Source organism: Macadamia integrifolia, unplaced genomic scaffold, assembly GCF_013358625.1.
Source record: "Macadamia integrifolia cultivar HAES 741 unplaced genomic scaffold, SCU_Mint_v3 scaffold2405, whole genome shotgun sequence".
Lineage (NCBI taxonomy): Eukaryota > Viridiplantae > Streptophyta > Magnoliopsida > Proteales > Proteaceae > Macadamia > Macadamia integrifolia.
Window position 1 is genome coordinate 10,713 of NW_024868693.1, and position 9,990 is coordinate 20,702.

At 37.6% G+C, this 9,990-nt stretch overlaps 1 non-coding gene across 1 annotated transcript; it reads right to left on the minus strand.

Annotated features, from left to right (window-relative positions):
• Positions 1–1,310: 1,310 nt before the first annotated feature.
• Positions 1,311–1,417, minus strand: LOC122066462. Its single transcript, XR_006136363.1, has one exon. It is a non-coding gene; the product is annotated as a small nucleolar RNA R71 (small nucleolar RNA).
• Positions 1,418–9,990: the final 8,573 nt, after the last annotated feature.

Here is a 9,990-nt window from a genome sequence, read left to right on the forward strand (position 1 = left end):
CATTAATTTATTGCTTTTATTTTAATTGTCTCCCTTTCCCTAAAGCCAAGTAGAATAACCCTTGTAAGAGTGACTCTCTGGTCAAGTAGGGAAGCTCATATTATGATGCATCCCTCGGGCTAAGTAGAGAAACCTACTTGTGAGTCTCTCTCTAGCTTTATCCCCTTTCTTTTATTTTATTATTATTTCATCATTTTTTTTCCTTTATTGTTTCTTTTAATTGCGTGGGTTGTTTATTTTTATTTATTTAATTTTAATTGCATGGCTTGCGTCTTTAAATTCTTAGATAACGAATGGTTAGGATGTTATTTTAGATCCATATGTTTAGGACGGTAATTAAAATTAGATCACAACCATTAATCAGTTTACTTTTGCATTATTAAAAGAAAAAATAAATAAATTGGTTGCTCTCCCTGTGTTTGACCCGTAGCTACACTAATCGGTACGCTTGCGGTTACATTTTAAAATCTCAAAAAAGTTTTTGGCGTCATTGCCGGGGAGACAGTTCCATGTTATTTTTTACTTTCTTTTGGTAAATCGGTGTGCTTTGTTTGCTTTGTTTTGTTTTTCCTTTTCTTTTATTGAATTCCTGAGAAGAACAACTTGCAATAATAGTTGTATCGGTGGAGGTCACCATGCCTCACAGTATGATAAAGACAGATTTTTTCCTATAGCAGTACCTCAGGAATTGACCTGAGCAACCCCGGATCCTTGCCGATAAGCTCTCAAAAAGCCCAAAAAAAATCAAAAAATCATTAAAAAAAGGTTTTGCTATCCATTCTTTTGTGCTTGTCTTACTCTAGTTGTGAGTAGTTTTCTATTGCATGAGTGTTAGGTGGGTACGTAATACTAAGAATCGGTTAGAAAAAATAGATCCAATAAGTAGTAACCCTATACATTTGCTCTCTTTAAAACGTTTCAATATGGGAGACCAACATCAAAACCCTTCACCTAAATTTCTAAAAGATAGGTTCTACCCTGCTAGAACAGCCCAACCTTCCTGCATAGTTCTACCACAAGACCAGGGCAATAATTTTAAACTCAAATCTCAATACATCACTATATTGCCCGACTTCCATGGGTTGACCTCTGAGGATGCATACCTATTTCTAAGGGAATTTGAAGAGGTATGTGTTCTAATTAAGATCCAACAGCTTTTGGATGATGCTGTTAAGCATAGGTTTATCACTTTTGCATTAAAAGACCAAGCTAAGAAGTGGTTGTATGGGTTATCCACAAATTCCATAACCTCATGGGAATAGTTCACAGTTATCTTCCTTAAGAAGTTTTTCCCAACTCACAAGACCAATAAGCTTAAAAGTGATATCCTTCAGTTTAGGCAAAAGCCTAGTGAGTCATTTTCCAAACTTATGGAGAGATTCAAGGATCTACTCCAAGAATGCCCTCACCATGGCCTAGACTTATGGTATTTATGTCAAATAATTTATAAGGGTATTGATTACCCAACTAAACAAATGATAGAGTCTATGTGCCCTAAGGGATTCACATCCTTTACAGATGAAGGAAAGGCATGAGAATTCTTACTTGACTTAGCTGACAAAAGCCGCGAGTGGGAATCAACCCAAGAGAGTGAAAGAACCATAGGAGGAAAATGATATTTTGTAGATGTGATAGTAGCCAAGGAAGCCCATTTGGATAGCCTAATCAAGATAATTGAGGCTATTGTTCCTAGAGCGCCATCATCAGTCAATTTGGTTAAGATTTGTGCTTGGTGCCAGTCCCCTGGACATGTCATAGAAGAATTCCCCAACACCTCTGGGGGCACTTCTAATGATAGTGTTAATGCCTTATACCAGAATAATCCATATAGTAACACTTACAATCCAGGATGGAGAAATCACCCAAATTTCTCTTGAAATCAGAGCAACCAAGCAGGGCCTTCCAATTTCCATAATCAAGGTCAACCTGGACTTCAAAGGCCTCCCTTTGTACAATAATCTTTTTCCCAAAATACTTTTCCTAGGTCAAATGTAGGACCTTAGGTTAGTTTTCCTAAGGCCCCTCTCCTATCATCTTATCAGCAACCCCCTGGGTTTACCAACACTGGAGAGGCAAGTAGAATAAGTGACTTGAAAAAAAAATATGGCCCTCCTCATGACAAGCCATCAAAATTTTATGAGAGAACTCACTCAAGTTGTCTCCATTTTGCATGAGAGGGAGAAAGGAACTTTACCTAGTCAACCAGAGCCTAACCCTAGGCGTCATCAGCCTATTAGTTCACAAACACCAACAAATGCACCACTGAATATAGTACAAGGTCAAACCCAACAAGGGCCCTCTAACCAATGTAATATTGTTTATGCCCTTAGGAGTGGTAGAGAGTACCAATAGAGCGTTCTTAAATCTTCCCCATCTATTACTCCTGTTAACTCTCCTTCAGTTGAGGACACAAGTGTGCCGCTTGTTCCAGGTGGTTGTTCCAGGTTCGTCTGATGAACCTAAAGATTCTTGTGAAACTAAAGATGATTTGGTTAAGGAAACTAAAAATTATTCTTCTGAAAAAAGAAAAATCCCTAACAATCCTTATGTTCATCCTATCCCATTTCCTAATCGCTTGGTACACAAAAAGAAGACTGCGTCCATGATAAAATTTTAGAAATCTTCAAAAAGGTAGAAGTGAACATCCCTCTTTTGGATGCCATATCCCAAATCCCCGCATGCAAAGGTACTGAAAGATTTGTATACTCACAAATTTATCACTAGTGTGCCCAAAAAGGCGTTCTTGGCAGGTAACATTAGTTCCATAATTACTCAGCCTATAGCAGCCAAGTATAAGGATCCAGGGAGCCCTACTATATCTTATGTTATAGGCAACACCTACATTGAGTATGCCTTACTTGACCTTAGCGCAAGTGTAAATCTTTTACCTTACCATGTGTACAAGTAACTTGGATTGGGAGAATTAAAAGCCACTGGAACTATTCTTCAGTTGGCAGATAGGTCTGTTAAGATTCCTAAAGGGATGGTTGAGGATGTCTTACTAAAGGTGGAGAAATTTATATTTCCCTGTTGATTTCATTGTGTTAGATACCAAGCCCTTCTCAACTGAGGATGAGATCCCAATAATTCTAGGAAGACCATTCTTGGCTACTAGTAATGCATTAATCAACTGCTGGAATGGTTTCCTAAAATTATCTTTTGGTAACCAAACTGTTGAGTTTAACATGTTTAGGGTAGGCAAGCAACCACATATGGAAGAAGAGATCAATATGCTTAAGGATTTTCTAGATTTTTCTGATGATTTAGTTACCAACTTTGATATTGATTTTGATTCAGAATTCCAAGAGTGTATGGATGAGTTGGATGATGATAGTGAAAATTTCTTTTCTGAAGTCCTAAGTCTTCACACACCTGTGGAGCCCTTAGGACCCCTTTCCAATTCCATTCCCAAACCTTCCATAGTTGAGCCCCCCTAAGCTAGATCTTAAGGAATTGCCATTTAATTTGAGGTATGCTTTCCTAGGGCCTGACCAGACTCTTCCTGTAATAATTTCTTCAAATTTGACTTCTAGCCAGGAAGAGGAGTTACTTAAAGTGTTAAAAGATAATAAGGAAGCCCTAGGTTGGACCATGGCTGATATAAAGGGTATAAACCCTTCTATTGTGCAACATCATATACATCTTATGGAGGATTCCAAATCATCCACGGAACCCCAAAGAAGAGCTAACCCAGTGATGATGGAAGCCATTAAGAAAGAGATTCTAAAGTGCTTGGATCATGAAATAATTTATCCTATTTCTGACAGCCAATGGGTAAGCCCAGTTCACACAGTGCCTAAGAAGTCTGGTGTGACTGTAGTTCCTAATGCCAATAATGAACTAATTCCAACCCGTGTCCAATCAGGGTGGAGAGTGTGCATAGACTACAGGAAACTTAATGTGGCAACCTGGAAGGACCACTTCCCATTGCCATTTATTGACCAGATGTTAGAGAGGTTAGCTAGACATGAATACTATTGTTTTCTTAATGGATATTCTGGATATAATCAGATCCCAATTGCTTTAGAGGACTAACATAAGACCACTTTTACATGTCCATATGGAACATTTGCTTACAGGCGTATGCCATTTGGGCTTTGCAATGCCCTTGCTACGTTCCAACGATGCATGATGAGTATTTTTTCTGACATGGTCGAAAAATTCTTAGAAGTATTTATGGATGACTTTTCAATTCATGGAATTTCTATTCTAAATGTCTTCATCATCTTTCTCTAGTTTTGAAAAAGGTGCATATCTAAGAATTTGGTTTTGAATTGAGAGAAGTGCCATTTCATTGTTAAATCTGGTATTGTTTTAGGCCATGTAATATCCAAGGAGGGAATTAAGGTAGATAGAGCCAAAGTGAATTTAATTGATAATTTACCACCTCCTCAATCTGTTAAGGACGTCCGGTCTTTTCTAGGGCATGCGGGCTTCTACAGAAGGTTTATTAAGAATTTTAGTCAGTTAGCCCGACCTCTCACTTCATTACTTGCCAAAGATCAAACTTTTGATTTTTCTAAAGAGTGCCTAGAATCCTTCAAACAACTTAAGAAGGAGTTGACCAATGCACCCATTGTTTAACCACCTATTGGACTGAACCTTTTGAACTGATGTGTGATGCTTCGGATTTTACCATAGAAGTGGTTTTGGGTCAAAGGACTAATAATTTGTCCACTGTCATTTACTATACTAGTAGGACCTTAAATGATGCACAACTCAATTATACAACCACTGAAAAAGAATTTTTAGTGGCTGTGTTTGCATTAGAAAAGTTTCGATCTTACTTAGTTGGTTCACATGTGGTGGTATATACTGATCATTCTGCTCTCAGATACTTAGTTCAAAAGAAGGATGCCAAAGCCCGTCTCATTAGGTGGGTTTTACTTTTACAAGAGTTTGATTTAGAAATTAGGGATAAGAAAGGAGTTGAAAACCTAGTTGCAGACCATTTATCCCGCCTTCCCAATTCCTTGACTGTTGATTCTCCAGTCAACGAGAACTTTCCAGATAAACAATTATTTGCAATGTCCAGTGAACCATGGTTTGCTGACATTATCAACTTCTTAGTTTCAGGTGTGACTCTGGATCACTGGTCCACCCAAGATAAGTATAGGTTTCATTCCTAAGTTAAGCACTTTTTTTGGGATGATCCTTATTTGTTTAAGATATGTTCGGATCAGATTATCTGACGATGTGTTCCTGATCATGAGCAACATTCTATTCTCTCTTTTTGTCATGATCATACATGTGGTGGACACTTTGGACCTAAGAAAACTTCCGCAAAGGTTCTCCAATGCGGATTTTATTGGCCCACTCTTTTTAGAGATGCTTTTGATTTTTGCAAGGCTTATCCCGCCTGCTAGTCTTTTCGTCTTATCAATAAGAGGAACATGATGCCCCTCAACCCTATTTTGGTAGTTGAAGTCTTTGATGTATGGGGCATCGATTTTATGGGACCATTCCCTAATTCCTTTGGGAATTTGTACATACTTTTGGCCGTTAATTATATTTCTAAATGGATAGAGGTCATATATTATAAAACTAATGACCACAAAGTGGTGGTCCAGTTTCTAAAAGAGAACATTTTTTCCCTCTTTGGCGCACCACGTGCAATAATTAGTGATAGGGGTACTCATTTTTGTAATCGGCCATTTGAGGCCTTAATAAAAAAGTATGGGATCACCCATAAGTTATCTACCCCTTATCACCCCCAAACTAGTGGTCAAATGGAGGTGTCTAATAGGCAGATCAAACAAATCTTGGAGAAAACTGTTAATCCCAACAGTAAGGTTTGGTCCCTTAGGCTCATTGATGCCTTGTGGGCCCATCGGATTGCATTCAAGACCGAGCTTGGTTAGTCTCCCTATCATTTGGTGTATGGAAAAGTTTGTTACTTACTAGTTGAGTTGGAGCATAAGGCCTTTTGGGCCATCAAGAAGCTCAAATTTGATTTGCTGATGCAGGAATTCATCGTAGGCTCCAACTATCTGAGTTGGAGGAACTTAGGAATGAAGCCTATGAAAGTTCTAGGATTTACAAGGAAAAGACCAAAGCTTTCCATGATAAGCACATTCTGCGTAAATCTTTTGCAATTGGTGATAAGGTCTTATTGTACAACTCTTGATTGCATCTTTTCCCTGGTAAGCTTAGATCCCGAAGGGATGGCCCGTTTATTGTCCATAATGTACATCTCCATAGGGCTGTGGAGATTTTGAATCCAGGAACAGGGGTAATTTTGAAGGTTAATGGTCAGTGTTTGAAATCGTTCCTCGAGTTTCCTACTACTGGTAGTGAAGAGGTTATGGATCTCTATGAACCTCTTTACATTGATGACTAACTTTTAATCAGGTATGACCCCCTTGCATTGTCTTCGTTTTTAATTCTTTCTATGCATTGAGGACATTACATGACTTAAGTGTGAGGGAGGGAAACCAGTTTCTGTTTTTTTTGCTTTCTTTTATTTGTTTTTCTTTTTTTTTTTTTTTTTTAGCTTACTAAAGGATGAAGTCCTACTTTTGCTTTTGGCTAATGATCATACCATTTGGTTGCTTCATTAATGTGCAAAATAAAATTTTTAACTAAGGCACCCATTTTGAGCGTATAAAAACCCTGTTGAGAAGAAAGAAACAAGCATGTGTCTTGAGATGGGACTTTCTTTTGAAAAATAAGAGACCCCTGTTTTATGGTGTTGGACCATATGTAAGTCTGTGGATTCCTTGTACTTTTGATTTGGAGTTCAGACATTCTTTTTAATTTGGCATGAGTTGACAAATGTACAATTTTAAATAAAAAGTTCAAGTGTGGTATAAAGAAGAATAAGAGTTGATTCCCTTAAAACTAGACAGGTCATTGCGCCTCAAGAAACGTGGTGTCTTGATCGAAATTCCTAGGGAAGAAACTTTTGAAAGAACTCTAGCATCATTGTTTTTGTGGGCATATGCAAAAAGTGAAGCTACATAGTAACTTAGGTGTCTGGTGTTTGCTCCACCATGTCATTCAGGCCAAAAGTAGTGGAGTAGAATAGAGTTTATTAAGCAAAAAAAAAAAAAAATGTGCAAATATCATTAATGCTTGGCAATATGTTTTGGTCAAAAACACTCCAACACCTTAGTCATTGGTTCCCTATTTCTTCACAAGTGCTTTTACCTTAAGATAAGGATGTTTTGGAAGAGACGAGGCGAGTTCCAAATTAAGAAATATGATAGTGCCTGGAATTGTAAAGGGTAATAAAAGTTCAAGTGTGGGGGTCCCTTGTAAGAAAAATTATCTTTGCTCCAGATCGGTATGAGCCTTACCTTTAGCCAAGGTTGGGATTTATTTATTTTGAAATTTGGGTGTATATTCACTGCAAACACCCACAAGACACAACTCGTCCACTAGGGTGACCTAGGGATTTAAAGGCTTGTTGCACATGCTAAGTGCAACCGTGACTCCTACGAAAGTGAGTTAGTTTTTTTGCTTTTATTCTTTTTATTTTTGTTTTTCTCGAGGACTAGCAAAGTCTAAGTGTGGGGGAATTCTGATGAGCACATTTATGTGTGAAATCTAGGGTAATAAAACATGCATTTTATATATTTAAAATGGAGCTACCTTGAGTTTTACTCTCTTTTTGCAGGTTTTGTATTTTAAAGATTTTAAGCATTATCGGGTATCATATCTCTCTAACAACTACCTAGTGTAGTTGGTGAGTTATGGTGTGTAAAATTCCCTTGCTCACCAGGAGGTTTCAAGTTCCAATCTCATGGTTGTCTTTTTTTGGAGAATTTTGTTGAAGATTTCCTACTTTTCACTCACTTAAAGCACTAAGGGCATGGAGGGGATTTCCACATTAAATTAGAAGCAAAGAAAATCGTGGGAGGGGTTTCCTTTGCAAGAAGAGAAAAGAAAAAAAAGAAAGAAAAAAAAATGGGAGAAATAAATCTTGTCCAAATCTTCTCTCTCCTCCACAATCACCAAAAGATTGTCCAAATCACAAAAAGCAAGAAGGAAAATCATCCCTTGGAGGGAGAAAAAGAAGAGACAAATAAATTAAAAAAAAAAAGGGAAAGAAAATAAGCAAAAAAAAAAAATTATAGAAAATTTCTCCAAGTTTATTTCTCTCTTCTCTCTCTTCCACCTTAGCACTTTTGGTCTCAAAAGATCTCACTATCAATTGTGGGTTTTTCCCTTTTAAGAAAGAGAAATTTGTTACCTTACCTCCCCATTCCCTATAAATACAACTCATGTAAGAGGAGGGGGGACAATTCATTCTTCTTCTAGGGTTGTTTTTTTTTTTTTTTTAGTTACTCTATCTCTTTCTCTAGTTTTCTCTTTCTCTAGCTCTAGTTTTAGGTTTATGCTTTAAACACTTTTGTAAGTTCTTTTTATTCAATTAATGCAAGCACTTTTGTTTTTTATTCAATCTTTTATTTTTATTGTTTAAGCAATTCAAGTTGTAATTTTCAAGTTCTAGTTCTAGGCTCAGTTCTTGGTGACAAGAACAAGCTATGAAGCATGTCTTTCAAGTTTAATTTATTTTTTCTTCAGATTTGTTTTCTCTAGTACTAGAAATTTCAGATTTGGTTTATTCCAGATCTGGTTTTTAGTACTAGTAGTATCTCAAATCGATCCAGTTTTCAGTTCAAGGGTTGAAGTTTAAGTAAGTAGGCTCCTTCAATAGTCTTCTCTCCCCCCCTCTCATTCCCACTTCTGACTACCCTTTCTTTCTTAATTTAGGATTTTAATTTCAGTCATTACATTATTGCTATCCCTTTCCCCCAAGGTTCATGACTAGTGTATGTATTGGCTTGGCCCCTCCTAGCCATAGAACCATTAATTTATTGCTTTTATTTTAATTGTTTCCCTTTCTCTAAAGCCAAGTAGAGTAACCCCTGTAAGAGTGACTCTCTGGTCAAGTAGGGAAGCTCATATTATGATGCATCCCTCGAGCTAAGTAGAGAAACCTACTTGTGAGTCTCTCTCTAGCTTTATCCCCTTTCTTTTATTTTATTTTTATTTCAGCATTTTTTCCTTTATTATTTTTTTTTAATTGCATGGGTTATTTATTTTCAGTTATTTATTTATTTAATTTTAATTGCGTGGCTTGCGTCTTTAAATTCTTAGATGACGAATGGTTAGGATGTTATTTTAGATACATATGTTTAGGACGGTAATTAGAATTAGATCACAACCATTAATCAGTTCACTTTCGTATTATTAAAAAAAAAAAGAAATAAAGTGGTTGCTCTCTCTGTGTTCGACCCGTAGCTACACTGATTTGTACGCTTGCGGTTACATTTTAAAATCTCAAACACCGATCTGCCATCTTGGCAGCCTTATCTCTAAACCACATCAAGAAGGCGGTGAATCCTTCTTTAGGTTGCTGCCTCAAAGTCTCAAGTTTTCATCACTTCACATCCACTTCAGTATTGTACGAGTATTGTTTAGTGAAGGCTTTCACCACCGTTGCCCAATTCTGACTTTGGGATGACTCCAACTGTGTGAGCCACCTTAGTGCTGGCCCTGATAGGGTTAGCATGAAGGCTTGCCCCATTTGGTTATCTACCAGTTGCCACGACTTGGTGATGCTGAGGAAGACTTTGAGGTGAGCCTTGGGGTCTCCTAACCTATCAAACATATCAGTTTGCCATTTGAATTTTTTAGAATTCTTGCCCCAGAAAAGAAACTCATTACCTCTGAATCCACTACTTGGCCTTCTGAGCATTTTCCCGCTCGAATCATGTTCTCCAACTTCTCTAACTGCTCTTTGAGTTTCCTTTCTTTCTCTGTCTCTGGAGGCTCAATGCAGACCTGTGCTGTAAATTTCTCTTCCCCATCTTCGATCACTACCCTAGGAAGAGGGACCCTAGAATAGGCCTCTCGTTGACCATTCAAATGGGTGAAGATCCTCTCTGACCAATTGGTTTGACATGCTCGGGTTCTCCCGAATCAACTCGAGAAGAGTTCCCACGATAACCTACAGCTCCATTCTGTTCCACATCTCCCATA